This window comes from Panulirus ornatus, chromosome 52, assembly GCF_036320965.1.
Source record: "Panulirus ornatus isolate Po-2019 chromosome 52, ASM3632096v1, whole genome shotgun sequence".
NCBI classification, from domain to species: domain Eukaryota; kingdom Metazoa; phylum Arthropoda; class Malacostraca; order Decapoda; family Palinuridae; genus Panulirus; species Panulirus ornatus.
This window is the reverse complement of record NC_092275.1, coordinates 10,812,516-10,840,177: the sequence shown is the minus strand read 5'-3', so window position 1 is coordinate 10,840,177 and position 27,662 is coordinate 10,812,516. Positions and strand designations below refer to the sequence as shown.

The 27,662-nt window shown below is 43.0% G+C and overlaps 1 protein-coding gene across 1 annotated transcript in view; it reads left to right on the top strand.

The window, feature by feature from the left end:
* The window catches only part of Lnk (SH2B adapter-like protein Lnk), a 224,133-nt gene that overhangs the window by 52,875 nt on the left and 143,596 nt on the right, over positions 1 to 27,662 (top strand). The gene's annotated exons all lie outside the window — the stretch shown is intronic.

The following is a 27,662-nucleotide window of genomic DNA, read 5'->3' as shown; positions in this document are numbered from 1 at the left end:
GCGAGGTAGCATTAAGAACAGAGGACTGAGCCTTTGAGGGAATAACCCCCCTTGGCCCCCTTCTCTGTTCCCTCTTTTGGAAAATACAGATACGTGAGGGGAGTATTTCCAGCCCCCCCCCCCCCCCCTCCCTCCCCTTTATTCGCCTTCTACGACATGCAGGGAATACGCAGGAAGTATTTTTTCTCCCCATCCCATATTATTATTATTATTATTTTTTTTTTTTTTTGCTGTCTCCCGCGTTTGCGAGGTAGTGCAAGGAAACAGACGAAAGAAATGGCCCAACCCACCCCCATACACATGTATATACATACACATCCACACACGCAAATATACATACCTATACATCTCAATGTACACATATATATACACACACAGACATATACATATATACACATGTACATAATTCATACTGTCTGCCTTTATCTATTCCCATCACCACCTCGCCACACATGGAATAACATCCCCCTCCCCCCTCATGTGTGCGAGGTAGCGCTAGGAAAAGACAACAAAGGCCCCATTCATTCACACTCAGTCTCTAGCTGTCATGTAATAATGCCCGAAACCACAGCTCCCTTTCCACATTGAGGCCCCACACAACTTTCCATGGTTTACCCCAGACTCTTCACATGCCCTGATTCAATCCATTGACAGCACGTCGACGCTGGTATACCACATCGATCCAATTCACTCTATTCCTTGCCTGCCTTTCACCCTCCTGCATGTTCAGGCCCCGATCACTCAAAATCTTTTTCGCTCCATCTTTCCACCTCCAATTTGGTCTCCCACTTCTCATTCCCTCCACCTCCGACACATATATCCTCTTGGTCAATCTTTCCTTACTCATTCTCTCCATGTGCCCAAACCATTTCAAAACACCCTCTTCTGCTTGCTCAACCACGCTCTTTTTATTTCCACACATCTCTCTTACCCTTACATTACTTACTCGATCAAACAACCTCACACCCCATATTTTCCTCAAACATCTCATTTCCAGCACATCCATCCTCCTGCACACAACTCTATCCATAGCCCATGTCTCGCAACCATACAACATTGTTGGAACCACTATTCCTTCAAACATACCCATTTTTGCTTTCCTAGATAATGTTCTCGACTTCCAAACATTCTTCAAGGCTCCAGGAATTTTTGCCCCCTCCCCCACCCTATGAGTCACTTCCGCTTCCATGGTTCCATCCGCTGCCAGATCCACTCCCAGATATCTAAAACACTTTACTTCCTCCAGTTTTTCTCCATTCAAACTTACCTCCCAATTGACTTGACCCTCAACCCTAGTGTACCTAATAACCTTGCTCAGTCACCAGTGCTGTATCATCAGCGAAGAACTGACTCACTTCCCAAGCCCTGTCATCCACAAGAGACTGCATACTTACCCCTCTCCCCAAAACTCTTGCATTCACCTCCCTAACAACCCCATCCATAAACAAATCAAACAACCATGGAGACATCACACACCCCTGCCGCAATTCGACATTCACTGAGAACCAATCACTTTCCTCTCTTCCTACACGTACACATGCCTTACATCCTCGATAAAAACTTTTCACTGCTTCTAACAACTTGCCTCCCACACCATATATTCTTAATACCTTCCAAAGAGCATCTCTGTCAACTCTATCATATGCCTTCTCCAGATCCATAAATGCTGCATACAAATCCATTTGCTTTTCTCAGTATTTCTCACATACATTCTTCAAAGCAAAGACTTGATCCACACATCCTCTACCACTTCAGAAACCACACTGCTCCTCCCCAATCTGATGCTCTGTACATGCCTTCACCCTCTCAATCAGTACCCTCCCATATAATTTCCCAGGAGTAATCAACAAACTTATACCTCTGTAATTTGAGCACTCACTTTTATCCCCTTTGCCTTTGTAAAATGGCACTATGCAAGCATTCCGCCAATCCTCAGGCACCTCACCATGAGGCATAAATACATTAAATAATCTTACCAACCAGTCAACAATACAGTCACCCCCTTTTTTAATAAATTCCACTGCAATACCATCCAAACTTGCTGCCTTGCCGGCTTTCATCTTCCGCAAAGCTTTTACTACCTCTTCTCTGTTTACCAAATCATTCTCCCTAACCCCCTCACTTTGCACACTACCTCAACCAAAACTCCTTATATCTGCCACTTTATCATCAAACACATTCAACAAACCTTCAAAATACTCACTCCATATCCTTTTCACATCACTACTACTTGTTATCACCTCCCCATTTGCCCCCTTCCCTGATGTTCCCATTCGTTCCCTTGTTTTATGCACTTTATTTACCTGCTTCCAAAACATCTTTTTATTCTCGCTAAAACTTAATGATACTCTCTCACCCCAACTCTTATTTGCCCTCTTTTTCACCTCTTTCTCCTCTCTCTTGACTTCTTGCCTCTTTCTTTTATACATCTCCCAGCCATTTGCATTATTTCCCTGCAAAATTCGTCCAAATGCCTCTCCCTTTTCTTTCACTAATAATCTTACTTCTTCATCCCACCACTCACTACCCTTTCTAATCTATCCACCTCCCATGCTTCTCATGCCACAAGCATCTTTTGTACAAGTCATCACTGCTTCCCTAAATACATCCCATTTCTCCCCCACTCCCCTTACGTCCTTTGTTTTCACCTTTTTCCATTCTGTACTCAGTCTCTCCTGGTACTTCCTCAGACAAGTCTCCTTCCCAAGCTCACGTACTCTCACCACTCTCTTCACCCCAACATTCTCTCTTCTTTTCTGAAAACCTCAACAAATATTCACTTTCGCCTCCACAAGATAATGATCAGACATCCCTCCAGTTGCACCTCTCAGCACATTAACATCCCAAAGTCTCTCTTTCACGCGTCTGTCAATTAACACATAATCCAATAACGCTCTCTGGCCATCTCTCCTACTTACATATGTATACTTATATATATCTCTCTTTTTAAAGCAGGTATTCCCAATCACCAGTCCTTTTTGAGCACATAAATCTACAAGCTCTTCACCATTTCCATTTACAACACTGAACACCCCATGTACACCAATTATTCCCTAACTACCACATTGCTCACCTTTGTATTCAAATCACCCATCACTATAACCCGGTCTCATGCATCAAAGCTACTAACACACTCATTCATCTGCTCCCAAAACACTTGCCTCTCATGATCTTTCTTCTCATGCCCAGGTGCATATGCACCAATAATCACCCATCTCTCTCCATCCACTTTCAGTTTTACCCATATCAATCTAGAGTTTACTTTCTTGCACTCTATCACATACTCCCACTACTCCTGTTTCAGGAGTAGTGCTACTCATTTCCTTGCTCTCATCCTCTCACTAACCTCTGACTTTACTCTGAAGACATTCCCTTTACCTTACCCTTGAGCTTCGTTTCACTAAGAGCCAAACATCCAGGTTCCTTTCCTCAAAAATTCTACCTATCTCTCCTTTTTTCTCATCTTGGTTACATCCACACACATTTAGACACCCCAATCTGAGCCTTCAAGGAAGATGAGCACTTCCCGCTTGACTCCTGTTTCCCCTTTTAGAAAGTTGAAATACAAGGAGGGGAGGGTTTCCAGCCCCCCACTCCCATCCCCTTTAGTCGCCTTCTACGACACATGAGGAATGTGTGGGAAGTATTCTTTCTCCCCCATCCCAAGGGATAAATAATAAATAAATGAATAGATAAAAAGACATCTTGGAAGGAGGTAAATAAAATGTGTAAGACAAGTGAACAAATGGGAACATTGGTGAAGGGGGCTAATGGGGAGGTAATAACAAGTAGTGGAGAAGTGAGAAGGAGATGAAGTGAGTATTTTGAAGGTATGTTGAATGATAGTGGCTGATATAAGGTGTTTTGGTCAAGGTGGTGTGCAAAGTGAGAGGGTCAGGGAGAATGGTTTGGGAAAGAGAAAAGAGATATTGAAAGCTTTGCGGAAAATGAAAGCCAGCAAGGTGGCAGGTTTGGATGGTATTGCAGCGGAATTTATCAGAAAAGAGGGTGTTGTTGACTGGTTGGTGAGGATATTCGATGTAAGTATGGTTCATGGTGAAGTGACTGAGGATTGGCAGAATACATGCATAGTGCCACTGTACAAAAACAAAGGAGATAAAGGTGAGTGTTCAGATTACAGAGGTATAAGTTTGTTGAGCATTCCTGGGAAATTACATGTGAGAGTATTGATTGAGAGGGTGAAGGTATGTACAGAGCATCAAATTGGGGAAGAGCAGTGTGGCTTCAGAAGTGGTAGAGGATGTGTGGATCAGGTGTTTGCTTTGAAGAATGTATCTGGGAAATACTTAGAAAAACAAATGGATTTGTATGTAGCATTTATGGATCTGGAGAAGACAGCGACAAAGCAAAATAAATAAAATATTATTTATTTTGCTTTGTCCATGTCTCCTGCGTTAGCAAGGTAGGGCAAGGAAACAGATGAAAGAATGGCCCAACCCACCCACATACACATGTATATACATACACATCCACACACGCAAATATACATACCTATGAATCTCAATGTACACATATGTTTACACACACAGACATATACATATATACACATGTACATAAAAAGGGCAAATGAGAGTTGGGGTGAGAGAGTATCATTAAATTTTAGGGAGAATAAAAAGATGTTCTGGAAGGAGGTAAATAAAGTGCGTAAGACAAGGGAGCAAATGGGAACTTCAGTGAAGGGCGCAAATGGGGAGGTGATAACAAGTAGTGGTGATGTGAGAAGGAGATGGAGTGAGTATTTTGAAGGTTTGTTGAATGTGTTTGATGATAGAGTGGCAGATATAGGGTGTTTTGGTCGAGGTGGTGTGCAAAGTGAGAGGGTTAGGGAAAATGATTTGGTAAACAGAGAAGAGGTAGTGAAAGCTTTGCGGAAGATGAAAGCCGGCAAGGCAGCAGGTTTGGATGGTATTGCAGTGGAATTTATTAAAAAAGGGGGTGACTGTATTGTTGACTGGTTGGTAAGGTTATTTAATGTATGTGTGACTCATGGTGAGGTGCCTGAGGATTGGCGGAATGCGTGCATAGTGCCATTGTACAAAGGCAAAGGGGATAAGAGTGAGTGCTCAAATTACAGAGGTATAAGTTTGTTGAGTATTCCTGGTAAATTATATGGGAGGGTATTGATTGAGAGGGTGAAGGCATGTACAGAGCATCAGATTGGGGAAGAGCAGTGTGGTTTCAGAAGTGGTAGAGGATGTGTGGATCAGGTGTTTGCTTTGAAGAATGTATGTGAGAAATACTTAGAAAAGCAAATGGATTTGTATGTAGCATTTATGGATCTGGAGAAGGCATATGATAGAGTTGATAGAGATGCTTTGTGGAAGGTATTAAGAATATATGGTGTGGGAGGAAAGTTGTTAGAAGCAGTGAAAAGTTTTTATCGAGGATGTAAGGCATGTGTACGTGTAGGAAGAGAGGAAAGTGATTGGTTCTCAGTGAATGTAGGTTTGCGGCAGGGGTGTGTGATGTCTCCATGGTTGTTTAATTTGTTTATGGATGGGGTTGTTAGGGAGGTAAATGCAAGAGTTTTGGAAAGAGGGGCAAGTATGAAGTCTGTTGGGGATGAGAGATCTTGGGAAGTGAATCAGTTGTTGTTCGCTGATGATACAGCGCTGGTGGCTGATTCATGTGAGAAACTGCAGAAGCTGGTGACTGAGTTTGGTAAAGTGTGTGGAAGAAGAAAGTTAAGAGTAAATGTGAATAAGAGCAAGGTTATTAGGTACAGTAGGGTTGAGGGTCAAGTCAATTGGGAGGTGAGTTTGAATGGAGAAAAACTGGAGGAAGTGAAGTGTTTTAGATATCTGGGAGTGGACCTGGCAGCGGATGGAACCATGGAAGCGGAAGTGGATCATAGGGTGGGGAGGGGGCGAAAATTCTGGGGGCCTTGAAGAATGTGTGGAAGTCGAGAACATTATCTCGGAAAGCAAAAATGGGTATGTTTGAAGGAATAGTGGTTCCAACAATGTTGTATGGTTGCGAGGCGTGGGCTATGGATAGAGTTGTGCGCAGGAGGATGGATGTGCTGGAAATGAGATGTTTGAGGACAATGTGTGGTGTGAGGTGGTTTGATCGAGTGAGTAACGTAAGGGTAAGAGAGATGTGTGGAAATAAAAAGAGCGTGGTTGAGAGAGCAGAAGAGGGTGTTTTGAAGTGGTTTGGGCACATGGAGAGGATGAGTGAGGAAAGATTGACCAAGAGGATATATGTGTCGGAGGTGGAGGGAGCAAGGAGAAGAGGGAGACCAAATTGGAGGTGGAAAGATGGAGTGAAAAAGATTTTGTGTGATCGGGGCCTGAACATGCAGGAGGGTGAAAGGAGGGCAAGGAATAGAGTGAATTGGAGCGATGTGGTATACCGGGGTTGACGTGCTGTCAGTGGATTGAATTAGGGCATGTGAAGCGTCTGGGGTAAACCATGGAAAGCTGTGTAGGTATGTATATTTGCGTGTGTGGACGTATGTATATACATGTGTATGGGGGTGGGTTGGGCCATTTCTTTCGTCTGTTTCCTTGCGCTACCTCGCAAACGCGGGAGACAGCGACAAAGTATAAAAAAAAAAAAAAAAACATAATTCATACTGTCTACCTCTATTCATTCCCATCGCAACCCCACCACACATGAAATGACAACCCCCTCTCTCCTCATGTGCACGAGTTAGCACTAGGAAAAGACAACAAAGGCCACATTTGTTCACACTCAGTATCGAGCTGTCATGTAACAATGCACTGAAACCACAGCTCACTTTCCATATCCAGGCCCCACAGAACTTTCCATGGTTTACCCCAGACGCTTCACATTCCCTGGTTCAATCCATTGACAGCACGTCGACCCCGGTATAACATCGTTCCAATTCACTCTATTCCTTGCACGCCTTTCACCCTCCTGCATGTTCAGGCCCCGATCACTCAGAATCTTTTTCACTTCATCTTTCCACCTCCAGTTTGGTCCCACTTCTCATTCCCTCCACCTCTGACACACATATCCTCTTGGACAATCTTTCCTCACTCATTCTCCCCATGTGACCAAACCATTTCAAAACACCCTCTTCTGCTCTATCAACCACACTCTTTTTATTACCACACATCTCTCGTACCCTATTATTACTTAGTCGATCAAACCACCTCACACCACATATTGTCCTCAAACATCTCATTTCCAGCACATCCCCCCTCCTCCGCACAACTCTATCCATAGCCCTCACCTTGCAACCATATAACATTGTTGGAACCACTAGTCCTTCAAACATACCCATTTTTGCTTTCCAAGATAATGGTCTCGACTTCCACACATTCTTTTACGCTCCCAGAACTTTCGCCCCTTCCCCTACGTATGATTCACTTCCGCTTCCATGGATCCATCCACTGCCAAATCCACTCCCAGATATCTAAAACACCTCACTTCGTCCAGTTTTTCTCCATTCAAACTTACCTCCCAATTGACTAGTCCCTAACCCTACTGTACTCAATAACCTTGTTCTTATTCACATTTACTCTCAGCTTTCTTCTTTCTCACACTTTATCAAACTCAGTCACCAGCTTTTGCAGTTTCTCACATGAATTAGCCACCAGTGCTGTATCATCAGCAAACAACAAGTGACTCACTTCTCAAGCTCTCTCATCCATAACAGACTGCATACTTGCCCTTCTTTCCAAAACTCTTGCATTCACCTCCCTAACAACCCCATCCATAAACAAACTAAACAACCATGGAGACATCACACACCCTTGCTGCAAACCTACATTCACTGAGAACCAATCACTTTCCTCTCTTCCTACACGTACACATGCCTTACACCCTCGAAAAAACTTTTCACTGCTTCTAACAACTTGGCTCCCATACCATATATTCTTAATACCTTCCACAGAGCATCTCTATCAACTCTATCATATGCCTTCTCCAGATCCATAAATGCTACATACAAATTCATTTGCTTTTCTAAGTATTTCTCACATACATTCTCCAAAGCAAACACCTGATCCACACATCCTCTACTACTTCTCAAACCACACTGCTCTTCCCCAATCTGATGCTCTGTACATGCCTTCACCCTCTCAATCAATACCCTTCCATATATTTTCCCGGGAATACTCAACAAACTTATACCTCTGTAATTTGAGCACTCACTTTTAACCCCTTTGCCTTTGTACAATAGCACTATGCAAGCAATCCACCAATCCTCAGGCACCTCACCATGAGTCATTCATACATTAAATAACCTTACCAACCAGTCAACAATACAGTCACCCCCTTTTTCAATAAATTCCACTGCAATACCATCCAAACCCGCTGCCTTGCCGGCTTTCATCTTCCGTAGAGCTTTTACTACCTCTTCTCAGTTTACCAAATCATTTTTCCTAACCCTCTCACTTTCCACACCACCTCGACCAAAACACCCTATATCTGCCACTCTCTCATCAAACACATTCAACTAACCTTCAGACTACTCACTCCATCTCCTTCTCACATCACCAATACTTGTTATCACCTCCCCATTAACCCCCTTCACTGAAGTTCCCATTTGTTCCATTGTGTTACTCACTTTATATACCTTCTTCCAAAACATCTTTTTTTATTCTATGTATTTGTTTTGCTTTGTCACTGTCTCCCACATTAGCGAGGTAGTGCATGGAAACAGACAAAAGAATAGCCCAACCCACCCACATACACATGTATATACATACATGTCCACACACGCAGATATACATACCTATACATCTCAACGTATACATATATATACACTCACAGATATATACATATATACACATGTACATAATTCATACTGTCTGCCTTTATTCATTCCCATCGCCACCCCGCCACACATGAAATAACAAACCCCTCTCCCCTCATGTGTGCGAAGTAGTGCTAGGAAAAACAACAAAGGCCACTTTCTCTCTAAAATTTAATGATGCTCTCTCACTCCAACTCTCATTTGCCCTCTTTTTTACCTCTTGCACTTTTCTCTTGATCTCCTACCTGTTTGTTTTATACATCTCCCAGTCATTTGCATTATTTCCCTGCAAAAATCGTCCAAATGCCTCTCTCTTCTCTTTCTCTAATAATCTTACTTGTTCATCCCCCCCACTCACTACCCTTTCTAATCAACCCACCTCACTCGCTTCTCATGCCACAAACATATTTTGCGCAAGCCATCACTGCTTCCCTAAATACATCCCATTCCTCCCCCACTCCCCTTACGTCCTTTGTTCTCCTCTTCTTCCATTCTGTACTCAGTCTCTCCTGGTACTTCCTCACACAAGTCTCCTTCCTAAGCTCACTTACTTTCACCACTCTTTTCACCCCAACATTCTCTCTTCTTTTCTGAAAACCTCTACAAATCTTCACCTTTTGCCTCCACAAGATAATGATCAGACATCCCTCCAGTTTCACCTCTCAGCACATTAACATCCCAAAGTCTCTCTTTCGCACGCCTATCAATTAACACATAATCCAATAACGTTCTCTGGCCATATCTCCTACTTACATACGTATACTTATGTATATCTCTCTTTTTAAAGCAGGTATTCCCAATCACCACTCCTTTTGAGCACATACATCTACAAGCTCTTCACCATTTCCATTTACAACACTGAACACCCCATATACACCAATTATTCCCTGAACTGCAACATTACTCACCTTTGCATTCAAATCACCCATCACTATAACCCGGTCTTGTGCATAAATACTACTAACACACTCACTCAGCTGCACCCAAAACACTTGCCTCTCATGATCTTTCTTCTCATGCCCAGGTGCATATGCACCAATAATCACCCATCTCTCTCCATCCACTTTCAGTTTTACCCATATCAATTTATAGTTTACTTTCTTACACTCTATCACATACTCCCACCACTCTTGTTTCAGGAGTAGTGCTACTCCTTTCCTTACTCTTGTCCTCTCACTAACCCCTGACTTTACTGCCAAGACATTCCGAAACCACTCTTCCCCTTTACCCTTGAGCTTTGTTTCCCTCAGAGCCAAAACATCCAGGTTCCTTTCCTCAAACATACTACCTATCTCTCCTTTTTTCTCATCTTGGTTACATCCACACACATTTAAACACCACTATCTGAGCCTTTGAGGAGGATGAGCACTCCCTGCTTGACTCCTTCTTCTGTTTACCCTTTTAGAAATTTAAGATACAAGGAGGGGATGGTTTCCAGCTCCCCGCTCCCGTCCCCTTTAGTCACCTTTTACAACACGTGAGAAATGCATGGGAAGTATTCTTTCTAAAATTCCTAAAGTTTATCAATACTCTCTCACCCCAACTCTCATTTACCCTCTTTTTCACCTCTTGCACCTTTCTCTTGATCTCCTTCCCCGTTCTTGTATATATCTCCCAGTCATTTGCACTATTTCTCTGAAAAAATCATCCAAATGCCTCTCTTTTCTCCTTCACTAACAATCTTACTTCTTCATCTTTCTAATCTGCCCACCCCCCATTTTCTCATGCCACAGACATCTTTTGCACAAGCCATCACTGCTTCCCATAATACATCCCATTCCTCCCTCCACTCTCCTATGTCATTTGCTCTCACCTTTTTCTGTTCTGCTCTCAATCTCTCCTGGTACTTCCTCACACAAGTCTCCTTTCCTAGCCCACCCCTCTCTTCACCCCAACATTCTCGCTTCTTTTCTGAAAACCTCTAGAAATCTTCATCTTCACCCCCTCAAGATAATGATCAGACATCCAGTAGCCCCTCTCAGCATATTAACATCCAAAAGTCTTTCTTTCATGTGCCTGTCATTATCACATAATCCAATAACGCTCTCTAGCCATCTCTCCTACTTACATATGTATACTTTTGTATATATCTCTTTGTAAGCCAGGTATTCCCAATCACCAGTCCTTTTTCACCACACAAATCTACAAGTTCTTCACTATTTCCATTTACAACACTGAGCATCCCATGTATACCAAGTATTCCTTCAATTGCCATTATTATTTACCTTTGCATTCAAATCACCCATCATTATAACCCGGTCTCGTGCATTAAAGCTGCTAACACACTCACTCAGCTGCTCCCAAAACACTTGCCTCTCATGATCTTTCTTCTCATGACAATGTGCATAGACACCAATAATCACCCATCTCTCTCCATCCAGTTTCAGTTTTACCCATATCAATCTAGAGTTACTATTTATGTATTCATAATACTTAACCGCCGTCTCCCGCGTTAGCGAGGTAGCACAAGGAAACAGACAAGGAATGGCCCAACCCACCTACATACACACATATATATTCTTTCATACTATTCGCCATTTCCCGCATTAGCAAGGTAGCGTTAAGAACAGAGGACTGGGCCTTTGAGGGAATATCCTCACCTGGCCCCCTTCTCTGTTCCTTCTTTTGGAAAAAAAAAAATGAGAGGGGAGGATTTCCAGCCCCCCACTCCTTTCCCTTTTAGTCGCCTTCTACGACATGCAGGGAATACGTGGGAAGTATTCTCTCTCCCCTATCCCCAGGGATAACACATATATTTATTTTATTATTTTGCTTTGTCGCTGTCTCCCGCGTTAGCGAGGTAGCGCAAGGAAACAGACGAAAGAATGGCCCAACCCACCCACATACACATGTATATACATACACGTCCACACACGCAAATATACATATCTATACATCTCAATTTTTTTTTTTTTTTTGCTTTGTCGCTGTCTCCCGCGTTTGCGAGGTAGCGCAAGGAAACAGACGAAAGAAATGGCCCAACCCACCCCCATACACATGTATATACATACGTCCACACACGCAAATATACATACCTACACAGCTTTCCATGGTTTACCCCAGACGCTTCACATGCCGTGATTCAATCCACTGACAGCACGTCAACCCCGGTATACCACATCGATCCAATTCACTCTATTCCTTGCCCTCCTTTCACCCTCCTGCATGTTCAGTCCCCGATCACACAAAATCTTTTTCACTCCATCTTTCCACCTCCAATTTGGTCTCCCACTTTTCCTCGTTCCCTCCACCTCCGACACATATATCCTCTTGGTCAATCTTTCCTCACTCATTCTCTCCATGTGCCCAAACCATTTCAAAACACCCTCTTCTGCTCTCTCAACCACGCTCTTTTTATTTCCACACATCTCTCTTACCCTTACGTTACTTACTCGATCAAACCACCTCACCCCACACATTGTCCTTAAACATCTCATTTCCAGCACATCCACCCTCCTGCACACAACTCTATCCATAGCCCACGCCTCGCAACCATACAACATTGTTGGAACCACTATTCCTTCAAACATACCCATTTTTGCTTTCCGAGATAATGTTCTCGACTTCCAAACATTCTTCAAGGCTTCCAGGATTTTCGCCCCCTACCCCACCCTATGATCCACTTCCGCCTCTATGGTTCCATCCGCTGCCAGATCCACTCCCAGATATCTAAAACACTTTACTTCCTCCAGTTTTTCTCCATTCAAACTTACCTCCCAATTGACTTGACCCTCAACCCTACTGTACCTAATAACCTTGCTCTTATTCACATTTACTCTTAACTTTCTTCTTTCACACACTTTACCAAACTCAGTCACCAGCTTCTGCAGTTTCTCATATGAATCCGCCACCGGCACTGTATCATCAGCGAACAACAACTGACTCACTTCCCAAGCTCTCTCATCCACAACAGACTTCATACTTGCCCCTCTTTCCAAAACTCTTGCATTCACCTCCCTAACAACCCCATCCATAAACAAATTAAACAACCATGGAGACATCACACACCCCTGCCGCAAACCTACATTCACTGAGAACCAATCACTTTCCTCTCTTCCAACACATACACAAGCCTTACATCCTCGATAAAAACTTTTCACTGCTTCTAACAACTTGCCTCCCACACCATATATTCTTAATACCTTCCACAGAGCATCTCTATCAACTCTATCATATGCCTTCTCCAGATCCATAAATGCTACATACAAATCCATTTGCTTTTCAAAGTATTTCTCACATACATTCTTCTAAGCAAACACCTGATCCACACATCCTCTACCACTTCTGAAACCACACTGCTCTTCCCCAATCTGATGCTCTGTACATGCCTTCACCCTCTCAATCAATACCCTCCCATATAATTTACCAGGAATACTCAACAAACTTTTTTTTTTTATACTTTGTCGCTGTCTCCCGCGTTTGCGAGGTAGCGCAAGGAAACATACGAAAGAAATGGCCCAACCCACCCTCATACACATGTATATACATACGTCCACACACGCAAATATACATACCTATACAGCTTTCCATGGTTTACCCCAGACGCTTCACACGTCTTGATTCAATCCACTGACAGCACGTCAACCCCGGTATACCACATCGCTCCAATTCACTCTATTCCTTGCCCTCCTTTCACCCTCCTGCATGTTCAGGCCCCGATCACACAAAATCTTTTTCACTCCATCTTTCCACCTCCAATTTGGTCTCCCTCTTCTCCTTGTTCCCTCCACCTCCGACACATATATCCTCTTGGTCAATCTTTCCTCACTCATTCTCTCCATGTGCCCAAACCACTTCAAAACACCCTCTTCTGCTCTCTCAACCACGCTCTTTTTATTTCCACACATCTCTCTTACCCTTACGTTACTCACTCGATCAAACCACCTCACACCACACATTGTCCTCAAACATCTCATTTCCAGCACATCCATCCTCCTGCGCACAACTCTATCCATAGCCCACGCCTCGCAACCATACAACATTGTTGGAACCACTATTCCTTCAAACATACCCATTTTTGCTTTCCGAGATAATGTTCTCGACTTCCACACATTCTTCAAGGCCCCCAGAATTTTCGCCCCCTCCCCCACCCTATGATCCACTTCCGCTTCCATGGTTCCATCCGCTGCCAGATCCACTCCCAGATATCTAAAACACTTCACTTATACCTCTGTAATTTGAGCACTCACTCTTATCCCCTTTGCCTTTGTACAATGGCACTATGCACGCATTCTGCCAACCCTCAGGCACCTCACCATGAGTCATACATACATTAAATAACCTTACCAACCAGTCAATAATACAGTCACCCCCTTTTTTAATAAATTCCACTGCAATACCATCCAAACCTGCTGCCTTGCCGGCTTTCATCTTCCGCAAAGCTTTTACTACCTCTTCTCTGTTTACCAAATCATTTACCCTAACCCTCTCACTTTGCACACCACCTCGACCAAAACACCCTATATCTGCCACTCTATCATCAAACACATTCAACAAACCTTCAAAATACTCACTCCATCTCCTTCTCACATCACCACTACTTGTTATCACCTCCCCATTTGCACCCTTCACTGAAGTTCCCATTTGTTCCCTTGTCTTATGCACTTTATTTACCTCCTTCCAGAACATCTTTTTATTCTCCCTAAAATTTAATGATACTCTCTCACCCCAACTCTCATTTGCCCTCTTTTTCACCTCTTGCACGTTTCTCTTGACCTCCTGTCTCTTTCTTTTATACATCTCCCACTCAATTGCATTTTTCCCATGCAGAAATCGTCCAAATGCCTCTCTCTTCTCTTTCACTAATAATCTTACTTCTTCATCCCACCACTCACTACCCTTTCTAATCAACCACCTCCCACTCTTCTCGTGCCACAAGCATCTTTTGCACAATCAATCACTGATTCCCTAAATACATCCCATTCCTCCCCCACTCCCCTTACTTCCATTGTTCTCACCTTTTTCCATTCTGTACTCAGTCTTTCCTTGTACTTCCTCACACAAGTCTCCTTCCCAAGCTCACTTACTCTCGCCACCCTCTTCACCCCAACATTCACTCTTCTTTTCTGAAAACCCATACAAATCTTCACCTTAGCCTCCACAAGATAATGATCAGACATCCCTCCAGTTGCACCTCTCAGCACATTAACATCCAAAAGTCTCTCTTTCGCATGCCTGTCAATTAACACGTAATCCAATAACGCTCTCTGGCCATCTCTCCTACTTACATAAGTATACTTATGTATATCTCGCTTTTTAAACCAGGTATTCCCAATCATCAGTCCTTTTTCAGCACATAAATCTACAAGCTCTTCACCATTTCCATTTACAACACTGAACACCCCATGTATACCAATTATTCCCTCAACTGCCACATTACTCACCTTTGCATTCAAATCACCCATCACTATAACCCGGTCTCGTGCATCAAAACCACTAACACACTCATTCAGCTGCTCCCAAAACACTTCCCTCTCATGATCTTTCTTATGCCCAGGTGCATATGCACCAGTAATCACCCATCTCTCTCCATCAACTTTCAGTTTTACCCATATTAATCGAGAATTTACTTTCTTACATTCTATCACATACTCCCACAACTCCTGTTTCAGGAGTACTGCTACTCCTTCCCTTGCTCTTGTCCTCTCACTAACCCCTGACTTCACTCCCAAGACATTCCCAAACCACTCTTCCCCTTTACCCTTGAGCTTCGTTTCACTAAGAGGCAAAACATCCAGGTTCCTTTCCTCAAACATACTACCTATGTCTCCTTTTTTCACATCTTGGTTACATCCACACACATTTAGACACCCCAGTCTGAGCCTTCGAGGAGGATGAGCACTCCCCGCGTGACTCCTTCTTCTGTTTCCCATTTTAGAAAGTTAAAAAATATATATATTATTCATTTATTTATTATACTTTGTCGCTGTCTCCCGCGTTTGCGAGGTAGCGCAAGAAAACAGACGAAAGAAATGGCCCAACCCCCCCCCCCATACACATGTATATACATACGTCCACACACGCAAATATACATACCTACACAGCTTTGAATGGAGAAAAACTGGAGGAAGTGAAGTGTTTTAGATATCTGGGAGTGGATCTGGCAGCGGATGGAACAATGGAAGCGGAAGTGGATCATAGAGTGGGGGAGGGGGCGAAAATTCTGGGAGCCTTGAAGAATGTGTGGAAGTCGAGAACATTATCTCGGAAAGCAAAAATGGGTATGTTTGAAGGAACAGTGGTTCCAACAATGTTGTATGGTTGCGAGGCATGGGCTATGGATAGAGTTGTGCGCAGGAGGATGGATGTGCTGGAAATGAGATGTTTGTGGACAATGTGTGGTGTGAGGTGGTTTCATCAAGTAAGTAACGTAAGGGTAAGAGAGATGTGTGGAAATAAAAAGAGCGTGGTTGAGAGAGCAGAAGAGGGTGTTTTGAAATGGTTTGGGCACATGGAGAGAATGAGTGAGGAAAGATTGACCAAGAGGATATATGTGTCGGAGGTGGAGGGAACAAGGAGAAGTGGGAGACCAAATTGGAGGTGGAAAGATGGAGTGAAAAAGATTTTGTGTGATCGGGGCCTGAACATGCAGGAGGGTGAAAGGCGGGCAAGGAATATAGTGAATTGGATCGATGTGGTATACCGGGGTTGACGTGCTGTCAGTGGATTGAATTGGCATGTGAAGCGTCTGGGGTAAACCATGGAAAGTTGTGCGGGGCTTGGATGTGGAAAGGAAGCTGTGGTTTCGGGTATTATTGCATGACAGCTAGAGACTGAGTGTGAACGAATGGGGCCTTTGTTGTCTTTTCCTAGTGCTACCTCGCACACATGAGGGGGGAGGGGGATGGTATTCCATGTGTGGCGAGGTGGCGATGGGAATGAATGAAGGCAGACAGTGTCAATTGTGTGCATGGGTGTAGATGTATGTGTCTGTGTGTGTATATATATGTATACATTGAGATGTATAGGTATGTATATTTGCTTGTGTGGACGTGTATGTATATACATGTGTATGGGGGTGGGTTGGGCCATTTCTTTCGTCTGTTTCCTTGTGCTACCTCGCAAACGCGGGAGACAGCGACAAAGCAAAATAAATAAATAAATAAATAATTTTTTTTTTTTTGCCGCTGTCTCCCGCGTTTGCGAGGTAGCGCAAGGAAACAGACAAAAGAAATGGCCCAACCCTCCCCCATACACATGTATATACATATGTCCACACAAGCAATTATACATACCTACACAGCTTTCCATGGTTTACCCCAGACGCTTCACATGCCCTGATTCAATTTACTGACAGCACGTCAACCCCGGTATACCACATCGATCCAATTCACTCTATTCCTTGCCCTCCTTTCACCCTCCTGCATGTTCAGGCCCCGATCACACAAAATCTTTTTCACTCCATCTTTCCACCTCCAATTTGGTCTCCCATATATATATATATATATATATATATATATATATATATTCATGTGAGAAACTGCAGAAGCTGGTGACTGAGTTTGGTAAAGTGTGTGGAAGAAGAAAGTTGAGAGTAAATGTGAATAAGAGCAAGGTTATTAGGTACAGTAGGGGTGAGGGTCAAGTCAATTGGGAGGTGAGTTTGAATGGAGAAAAACTGGAGGAAGTGAAGTGTTTTAGATATCTGGGAGTGGATCTGTCAGCGGATGGAACCATGGAAGCGGAAGTGGATCATAGGGTGGGGGAGGGGGCGAAAATTTTGGGAGCCTTGAAAAATGTGTGGAAGTCGAGAACATTATCTCGGAAAGCAAAAATGGGTATGTTTGAGGGAATAGTGGTTCCAACAATGCTGTATGGTTGCGAGGCGTGGGCTATGGATAGAGATGTGCGCAGGAGGATGGATATGCTGGAAATGAGATGTTTGAGGACAATGTGTGGTGTGAGGTGGTTTGATCGAGTAAGTAACGTAAGGGTAAGAGAGATGTGTGGAAATAAAAAGAGCGTGGTTGAGAGAGCAGAAGAGGGTGTTTTGAAATGGTTTGGGCACATGGAGAGAATGAGTGAGGAGAGATTGACCAAGAGGATATATGTGTCGGAGGTGGAGGGAACGAGGAGAAGAGGGAGACCAAATTGGAGGTGGAAAGATGGAGTGAAAAAGATTTTGTGTGATCGGGGCCTGAACATGCAGGAGGGTGAAAGGAGGGCAAGAAATAGAGTGAATTGGAGTCATGTGGTATACAGGGGTTGACGTGCTGTCAGTGGATTGAAGCAAGGCATGTGAAGCGTCTGGGGTAAACCATGGAAAGCTGTGTAGGTATGTATATTTGCGTGTGTGGACGTGTGTATGTACATGTGTATGGGGGGGGGGGTTGGGCCATTTCTTTCGTCTGTTTCCTTGCGCTACCTCGCAAACGCGGGAGACAGCGACAAAGTATAAAAAAAAAAAAAAAAAAAAAAAAAAATATATATATATACAAACTTATACCTCTGTAATTTGAGCACTCACTCTTATTCCCTTTTCCTTTGTACAATGGCACTATGGAAGGATTTCGCCAATCCTCAGGTACCTCACCATGAATCATACATACATTAAATAACCTTACCAACCAGTCAACAGTACAGTCACCCCCTTTTTTAATAAATTCCACTGCAATACCATCCAAACCCGCTGCCTCTCCGGCTTTCATCTTCCGCAGTGCTTTTGCTACCTCTTCTATGTTTACTAAATCATTTTTCCTAACCCTCTCACTTTGCACACCACTTCGACCAAAACACCCTATATCTGCCACTCTGTCATCAGACATATTCAGCAAACCTTCAAAATACTCACTCCATCTCCTTCTCACATCACCACTACTTGTTATCACCTCCCCAGTAGCCCCCTTCACTGAAGTTTCCATTTGTTCCCTTGTCTTACGCACTTTATTTACCTCCTTCCAAAACATCTTTTTATTCTCCCTAAAATTTAATGTTACTCTCTCACCCTATCTCTCATTTGCCCTCTGTTTCACCTCTTGCATCTTTCTCTTGACTTCCTGCCTCTTTCTTTTATAGATCTCCCACTCATTTGTATTATTCCCCTGCAAAAATCATCCAAATGCCTCTCTCTTCTCTTTCACTAATAATCTTACTTCTTCATCCCACCACTCACTACCCCTTCTAATCTACCCACCTCCCACGCCTCTCATGCCCCAAGCATCTTTTGCGCAAGCCATCACTGCTTCCCTAAATACATCCCATTCCTCCCCCACTCCCCTTACCTCCTTTGTTCTCACCTTTTTCCATTCTGTACTCAAGTCTCTCCAGTTACTTCCTCACACAAGTCTCCTTCCCAAGCTCACTTACTCTCACCATTCTCTTCACCCCAACATTCTTCTTTTCTGAAAACCTCTACAAATCTTCACCTTCACCTCCACAAGATAATGATCAGACATCCCTCCAGTTGCACCTCTCGGCACATTAACATCCAAAAGTCTCTCTTTTGCACACCTATCAATTAACACATAATCCAATAACGCTCTCTGGCCATCTCTCCTACTTACATACGTATACTTATGTATATCTCTCTTTTTAAACCAGGTATATATATATATATATGCACACACATAAACGCTCACACAGACACACAATACACACATATACATATCAGTGCATACATACATAGACATATACATATATTTACACTTACATATCCATTTTTGCTGCCTTCATCCATTCCTGTTGCCTCCCCACCACACACGAAATAGCATCCCCCCTCCAGAGAGGAAGCGCTAGGAACAGACAAAAAAGGTCACATTGAATCATGTTTAGTCTCTAGCTGTTATGTGTAATGCACCATAGCCATAGCTCCCCATCCACATCCAGGCCCCACATACCTTTCCATGGTTTCCTCCAGATGCTTCACATGGCCTGATTCAGTCCATTGACAGCACGTCTACCCTGGTATACTGTGTCGTTTTAATTCACTCCATTCATTGCACACCTCTCACCCTCTTGTATGTTCAGGCCCCAATTGCTCAGAGTCTTTTTCACTCCATCCTTCCACCTCCAATTTGGTCTCCTGCTTCTTTTTCAACCCTTGCACCTTCCTCTTGTCCTCCTGCCACTTCTTTTTTATATCTCCCAGTCATTTGCATTCCTTCCTTGTAAGTATCATCCAAAAGCCTCTCTTTTCTCTTTCATTCCCTCCACCTCTGACTCATATATCCTCTTTGTCAACCTTTCCTCACTCATTCTCTCCATTTGTCCAAACCATTTCAATACAGTTTCTTCTGCTCTCTCAGCCACACTCTTTTTATTACCACATATCTCCTCTTACCCTTTCATCACTTACATGATCAAACCACCTCACACCACACATTGTCCTTAAACATTTCATTTCCAACACATCCACCCTCCTCCTTACAACCTTATCTATAGCCCATGCCTCGCATCCATATGATATTGTTGGAACTACTGTTCCCTTGAACATACCCATTTTTTCTCTCTGAGATAATATTCTTTCCTTCCACACATTCTTCATCACTCCCAGAACCTTCACCCACTCCCCTGCCCTGTGACTCACTTCCGCTTCCGTGATTCCATTTGCTGCCAAGTCCACTCCCACATATCTAAAACACTTCACTTCCTCCAACCTTTCTCCATCCAGACTTACATCCCAGTTGACTTGTCTCTCAACCATGCTGAACCTGATAACCTAGCTCTTATTCACATTTACTCTCAACTTTCTCCTTTCACTCACTTTTCCAAACTGAGTCACCAACTTCTGCAGTTTCTCACTTGTATCCACTACCTATGCTTATCATCACTGAACAGCAACTGACTCACCTCCCAGGCCCTCTCATCCCCAACAGATTGCATACTCGCCCCTCTCTACAAAACTCTTGCATTTACCTCTTTAGCCACTCCATCCATAAACAAATCGAACTACCATGGAGACATCACGCATCCCTGATGAAGACTGATCTTCACTGGGAACCAGTCACTCTCCTTTCCTCCTACTTGTTCACATGCCTTACATCCTTGATTAAAACTTTTCACTGCTTCTAACACATTACCTCTCATACCATATACTCTTAAGATCTTCCACAAAGCATCTCTGTCAACCCTATCATATGCCTTCTCCAGATCCATAAATGCCTCATACAAATCCATCTGTTTTTCTAAATATTTTTCACTCACATCTTCAAAGTAAACGCCTGATCCACACATCCTCTACCACTTCTTAAACCACACTGCTCCTCCCCAATATGATGCTCTGTACATGCCTTTACCCTCTCAATCAATACGCTCTCATACAATTTTCCAGTGATACTCAAAAAATTTATGCCTCTGTAGTTTGAACACTCACATTTAACCCCTTTGCCTTTGTACAATGACAATATACATTCATTCCACCAATCCTCAGGCACTTCACCATGATCCATACATACAATGAATATCCTTACCAACCATTCAATAAGACAGTCACCCCCTTTCTTGATAAATTCTATTGCATTACCATCTAAACCTGCTGCCTTGCTGGATTTCATCTTCTGCAAGGTTTTCACCACCTCTTCTCTCTTAACTAGACCATTCTCCTTGACCCCCCTCATTTCGCACATCACCCCAACCAATGACCCTCTCACTTCACACACCAGCCTGACCAAAACACCCTACATCTGCCTCTCTTATCATCAAACACGTTCAGCAAACCTTCAAAATACACTTTCCATCCCCTTCTCACTTCCTCACTACCTGTTATCACTTCCCCCTTGCCCTCCTCACCGATGTTCCCATTTGCTCTCTTGTCTTTCACATGTTATTTACCTCCATCCAAAACATCTTTTTGTTTTTAAACTTTGATAATACTCTCTCACCCCAACTTTTATTTGCCCTCTTTTTCAACCCTTGCACCTTCCTCTTGTCCTCGTGCCACTTCTTTTTTTATATCTCCCAGTCATTTGCATTCCTTCCTTGTATCATCCAAAAGCCTCTCTTTTCTCTTTCACCCCACCACTCACTACCCTTTCTAATCTGCCCACCCCCAACCTTTCTCATGTCACATGCACCTTTTGCACATGCCATCACTGCTTCCCTAAATACGTCCCATTTCTCCCCCACTCCCCTCATGCCTTTTGCTTTCACCTTTTGCCATTCTGCTCTCAATCACTCCTGGTACTTCCTCATACAAGTGTCGTTTCCAGGCTCACTTACTGTCACCACTATTTTCTTCCCAACAGTTTCTCTTTCTTTTTGAAAACCTCTACAAATCTTCACCTTTGCCTCGAAAAGATAGTGATCAGACGTTCCTCCAGCTGTCCCTTTCAGCTCATTAACATCCAAAAGTCTTTCTTTTACATGCCTGTCAATATCAATTAACACGTAGTCCAATAATGCCCTTTGACCATCTCTCCTACTCATATATGTAAACCAGGTATTCCCAGTCACCAGTCTTTTTTCAGCACACCAATGAACAAGCTCTTCACCATTTCCATTCACAACAGTAAGTACCCCATGTACACCAATTATACCCTCCACTGCCGCATTACTCACCTTCGCATTTAAACCATTCATCACTAATACCTGGTCTCGTGCACCAAAGCTGCTGACACACTTACTCAGCTGCTCCCAAAACACTTGCCTTTCATGATCTTTCTTCTCATGACCAGGTGCATACACACCATTAATCACCCATCTCTCTCTCCATCCACTTTCAGTTTTACCCTCATCAATGTAGAATTTACTTTCTTATACTTTAACACACTCCCATAACTCCTGCTTCAGGAGTGGTGCTACTCCTTCCTTAGCTCTTGTCCTCTCACCAACTCCTGACTTTACTCCCAAGACTTTTCCAAACCACTCTTACCCTTTACCCTTGAGCTTTGTTTCACTCATAGCCAGAACATTGAGGTTTCTTTTCTCAAACATACTACCTATCTCTCCTCTCTTCTCATCTTGGTTATATCCACACGCATTCAGACACCCCAGTCCTAGCCTTTGAGGAGAATGAGGTCTCCCTGCTTGACTCCTTCTCTTTCCCCTTTTAGAAATTTGAAATACAAGGAGGGGAGGGTTTCCAGTCCCTGCTTCTGCCCCTTTAGTCGCCTTGTATGACACGTGGGTAATACATGAGAAGAATTCTTGCTTCCCTATCTTATTATTATTATTATTATTATTATTTATTTTTTTTATTTTGCTTTGTCGCTGTCTCCCGCGTTTGCGAGGTAGCGCAAGGAAACAGACGAAAGAAATGGCCCAACCCACCCCCATACACATGTATATACACACACGTCCACACACGCAAATATACATACCTATACATCTCAATGTACACATATATATACACACACAGACACATACATATATACCCATGCACACAATTCACACTGTCTGCCTTTATTCATTCCCATCGCCACCTCACCACACATGGAATACCATCCCCCTCCTTCCTCATTTGTGCGGGGTAGCGCTAGGAAAAGACAACAAAGGCCTCATTCGTTCACACTCAGTCTCTAGCTGTCATGCAATAATGCCTGAAACCACAGCTCCCTTTCCACATACAGGCCCCGCACAACTTTCCATGGTTTACCCCAGATGCTTCACATGCCCTGATTCAATCCACTGACAGCACGTCAACCCCAGTATACCACATCGATCCAATTCACTCTATTCCTTGCCCGCCTTTCACCCTCCTGCATGTTCAGGCCCCGATCACTCAAAATCTTTTTCACCCCATCTTTCCACCTCCAATTTGGTATCCCACTTCTCCTCGTTCCCTCCACCTCCGACACATATATCCTCTTGGTCAATCTTTCCTCACTCATTCTCTCCATGAGCCCAAACCATTTCAAAACACCCTCATTTGCTCTCTCAACCACGCTCTTTTTATTTCCACACATCTCTCTTACCCTTACATTACTTACTCGATCAAACCACCTCACACCACACATTGTCCTCAAACATCTCATTTCCAGCACATCCACCCTCCTGCACACAACTCTATCCATAGCCCACGCCTCGCAACCATACAACATTGTTGGAACCACTATTCCTTCAAACATACCCATTTTTGCTTTCTGAGATAATGTTCTCGACTTCCACACATTCTTCAAGGCTCCCAGGATTTTCGCCCCCCTCCCCCACCCTATGATTCACTTCCGCTTCCATGGTTCCATCCACTGCCAGATCCACTCCCAGATATCTAAAACACTTTACTTCCTCCAGTTTTTCTCCATTCAAACTTACCTCCCAATTGACTTGACCCTCAACCCTACTGTACCTAATAATCTTGCTCTTATTCACATTTACTCTTAACTTTCTTCTTTCACACACTTTACCAAACTCAGTCACCAGCTTCTGCAGTTTCTCACATGAATCAGCCACCAGCGCTGTATCATCAGCGAACAACAACTGACTCACTTCTCAAGCTCTTTCATCCACAACAGACTTCATTCTTGCCCCTCTTTCCAAAACTCTTGCATTCACCTCCCTAACAACCCCATCCATAAACAAATTAAACAACCATTATTATTATTATTATTATTATTATTATTATCATTATTATGTTATTATTTGTTATTATCATTATTGTTATGTGTTGGAAATGAAATGTTTAAGGACAGTTTGTTGTGTGAGGTGGTTTGATCGAGTATGTAATGAAAGGATAATAGAGATGTATGGTAGTAAAAAAGAGTGTGGTTGAGAGAGAAGAGAGTGTGTTGAAATTGTGTGGACATATTGAGAGAATGAGTGCAGGAAGGTTGACAAAGAGGATATATGTGTCAGAGATGGAGGGATCAAGGAGAAGCGGGAGACCAAATTGGAGGTGGAAGGATGGAGTGAAAAAGATTTTGAGTGATCGGGGCCTGAACATGCAGGAGGATGAGAAGCGTGCAAGGAATAGAGTGAACTGGAACAATGTGGTATATAGGGGTCAACGTGTTGTGAGTGGTCTGAACCAGGGCATGTGAAACTTCTGGGATAAACCTTGGAAAGGTCTGTGTGGCCTGGATAAGGATAGGAGTTGTGGTTTTGGTGCATTACACATTGCAGCTTGAGACTGAGTATGAATGAATGTGGCCTTTTTTGTCTGTTTTCCTGGCACTACCTCGCTGATGCAGGGGGTGGTAAAGTGTTTCCTGTTGGGCAGGATGGTGCCAGGAATGGATGAAGGCAAGTGAGTATGAAGGCACATGTGTATGTACATGTGTATATAGTATATATGTGTATATATTTTCTCTCTCCAGTGGTGATTGTGCATATATATGTATATGTCAGTGTACGTGTATGTATATGTGTATATGTTGATATCCATATTTATGTGTATGGGCATGTATGTATATATGTGTGTAGATGAGTGGATGGGTTTTTCTTCATTTGTTTCATGGCATTACCTCTCTGACACAGGAAATGGTGGTCAAGTATGATAAAGAAAATATTGAATGATTATTAGTTATAATTTTTTATATTCTTATTATTATTGTATTGTAGCTGATTGGATAAATTCTAAAGTTTTAGAATAATGCATCTACCTCAGGGAATTGGGCATTCCAAGCCATAGCAAGCCAGCTGGGTTTAAGCCCCCAAACTGAAAAAAAATTCTGGAAAAGATGCCTGCCTCTGTGCATGTGATCCATTCAGTGGAAATGGGAACATGATTAATAATAGTAATTAGATAATAGAAAGGAAATAAAAACACAATTGACAAATAAATTGTGAAGCACATGGTGATATATTCACTGGTGATATAAAACTATTGTTGCATGTGCACTGAAAGCATTTTATGACAAACTAGCAGCCAAGAAATCAGGCATCATATAATTTTCATTAAGATAACAATTTAGTGTTGTTATTGTGCTATTGACAATTTTTATCTCGGTGTGATTCATTCTTGAAAAATTTTATTTACAATTATGATATTTGTTTCCAATTTGAATATTTAGAGATGAAAAACATTATTTTCAACATCTAATGTATTTACACCTTTTCATTTTAGTCTGTGGGGCTTGGATGTGGATAGGTAGTTGTGGTTTTGGTGCATTACACATGACAGCTAGAGACTGAGTGTGAACGAATGTGGCCTTTTTTATCTGTTTTCCTGGCGCTGCTGCACTAAAGCAGGGGGTGGCGATGCTGTTTTCTTTGGGGTGGGTTGGCACCAGGAATGCATGAGGGCGAGCAAATATGAAAATGTACAAGTGTATATATGTCTGTGTATGTATATGTTGATAATGTATATGTACGTGTGTGGGTGTTTGTGTGTATATATATATATATATATGTATATATTTTTTTTTTTTTTGCTGTCTCCCGCGTTTGTGAGGTAGCGCAAGGAAACAGACGAAAGAAATGGCCCAACCCACTTCCATACACATGTATATACATACGTCCACACACGCAACTATACATACCTACACAGCTTTCCATGGTTTACCCCAGACGCTTCACATGCCTTGATTCAATCCACTGACAGCACGTCAACCCCGGTATACCACATCGCTCCAGTTCACTCTATTCCTTGCCCTCCTTTCACCCTCCTGCATGTTTAGGCCCCGATCACACAAAATCTTTTTCACTCCATCTTTCCACCTCCAATTTGGTCTCCCTCTTCTCCTCGTTCCCTCCACCTCCGACACATATATCCTCTTGGTCAATCTTTCCTCACTCATTCTCTCCAAGTGCCCAAACCATTTCAAAACAGCCTCTTCTGCTCTCTCAACCACGCTCTTTTTATTTCCACACATCTCTCTTACCCTTACGTTACTTACTCGATCAAACCACCTCACACCACACATTGTCCTCAAACATCTCATTTCCAGCACATCCATCCTCCTGCGCACAACTCTGTCCATAGCCCACACCTCGCAACCATACAACATTGTTGGAACCACTATTCCTTCAAACATACCCATTTTTGCTTTCCGAGATAATGTTCTCGACTTCCACACATTCTTCAAGGCTCCCAGAATTTTTGCCCCCTCCCCCACCCTATGATCCACTTCCGCTTCCATGGTTCCATCCGCTGCCAGATCCACTCCCAGATATCTAAAACATTTCACTTCCTCCAGTTTTTCTCCATTCAAACTCACCTCCCAATTGACTTGACCCTCAACCCTACTGTACCTAATAACCTTGCTCTTATTCACATTTACTCTTAACTTTCTTCTTTCACACACTTTACCAAACTCAGTCACCAGCTTCTGCAGTTTCTTACATGAATCAGCCACCAGCGCTGTATCATCAGCGAACAACAACTGACTCACTTCCCAAGCTCTCTCCTCCCCAACAGACTTCATACTTGCCCCTCTTTCCAAAAGTCTTGCATTCACCTCCCTAACAACCCCATCCATAAACAAATTAAACAACCATGGAGACATCACACACCCCTGCCGCAAACCTACATTCACTGAGAACCAATCACTTTCCTCTCTTCCTACACGTACACATGCCTTACATCCTCGATAAAAACTTTTCACTGCTTCTAACAACTTGCCTCCCACACCATATATTCTTAATACCTTCCAGAGAGCATCTCTATCAACTCTATCATATGCCTTCTCCAGATCCATAAATGCTACATACAAATCCATTTGCTTTTCTAAGTATTTCTCTCATACATTCTTCAAAGCAAACACCTGATACACACATCCTCTACCACTTCTGAAACCACACTGCTCTTCCCCAATCTGATGCTCTGTACATGCCTTCACCCTCTCAATCAATACCCTCCCATATAATTTACCAGGAATACTCAACAAACTTATACCTCTGTAATTTGAGCACTCACTCTTATCCCCTTTGCCTTTGTACAATGGCACTATGCACGCATTCCGCCAATCCTCAGGCACCTCACCATGAGTCATACATACATTAAATAACCTTACCAACCAGTCAACAATACAGTCACCCCCTTTTTTAATAAATTCCACTGCAATACCATCCAAACCTGCTGCCTTGCCGGCTTTCATCTTCC